We start from the raw sequence: 1,410 nt of genomic DNA, 5'->3' as shown, positions 1-1,410 counted from the left end.
ATCGTATCGAGGGTCTGTGCCCGCCCTGGCCAATGGCCACACCATGTCCCGCCCTACCTCAACACGCAGCTGCCGCCCTCACTCTTCACGTCGCCCATTGGTCGAACGAGCAGACGCCCTCTGAGATTTTAACCTATCGGGTGCCCGAAGACAAGACAGTACCTGGAGGGAGGAGGCGCCGGCGTAAGAGAGCAGACACAGCCAATGGGAAATCACAGCGCGTCCCTGCGGCAACCAATGGGAAAGCAGCAAAAGGGGGCTGCTGACTATGATTCCGGGGGCCGGAAGTGGGAGCGGCCTGTCGCCTACTGGTAGCGCAACTGAAGGCGGGGCGCTGTGAGGGGCAGAGGTCTAGCGGCCACTTCCGGTGACGACTAAACCCTTGGGGTAGTTCTCCAGTAGTTCCCGGTGGCGCTTCAGCCCGACTCAGTGGTGTTCTGTTTCGCTGCGGGCTTCATGCAATCCCAAAACAAGAATGGTGGAACACCCCGCAGGCTAGGAGGTTGGGGTGGGGGCGGGGGCGGGGGAGAGAGCTGGGCCTGGAGCTGCTTCTGGATTTCCGACAGGCGGCGCTGGGCTTTTTTCCCCCTTTTATCCAAACTTTTTTTTCCCCCATCGACAAACGATCCTGCTGTCCTTCAAGACTCGCCTTGCGTCTCCGGTCCGGAGTAAGGCTCTCTGGTGCGAGCGGTTGGGGCGGATACCACCTGAGACAGCCACTAGCTGGCTGCGGCCTCCTGCGTCTGTCTGGATAGGGAAGGCTGCTGGCTCCTCGGACGCCAGGATCCTGAGAGGGCCACAGGACGGGCGGTGACCGCTGAAGGTCGCCGTGGCCCCGCGACACCAAGAACCTGAGAGACACGGAGAACGCTGGATTCGAATTCTCCACCGATAGCTGCAGTTCTGAGGTCTGAACCCTATATCAGGCCCCACGGCTGGAGTCCTCACGTCTTTGTTTATGGCACAGTTAGCAAGTTCCAGAACAACAGGAGCCATTCAGGGTTCACTACTTTGAATTCCGGAGCCTAGAACAGTGTCTGCAACGTTAGCAGATGGGTTTGATTACAGGGTCTTCAGCTTTTGTTCAGTGTTCTCTCATAAGCGTCCTAGAGCTTAGTTCTGCATATCCCTTTACCAAGATCAGGAGAACTAGGAAGTCAGGAAGTTTATACATATAGTAACTAACTCCCCCCCCCCCCCACACACACAAAAAAAAAGTCTGGTGTCAGACCCAAAATTGAAAGGTACCATATGAGGGAAAGGTGTGGAGAGGCCCAGCTCCAGATAATAGAGGCAGGTTATACATAACCAATAAGATGAAGAGACTAAGACTGAACACTATTGTTGGAAGAGGAACCCGCCCCCCCCTCCTTAATAAAGGCCAGATACCAGTAACCCACTCCATCAGCC

Source organism: Perognathus longimembris, chromosome 17 (genome assembly GCF_023159225.1).
Source record: "Perognathus longimembris pacificus isolate PPM17 chromosome 17, ASM2315922v1, whole genome shotgun sequence".
Taxonomy (NCBI): Eukaryota; Metazoa; Chordata; class Mammalia; order Rodentia; family Heteromyidae; genus Perognathus; species Perognathus longimembris.
The sequence above is the reverse complement of the archived record's forward strand: the minus strand, read 5'-3'. Positions refer to the sequence as shown.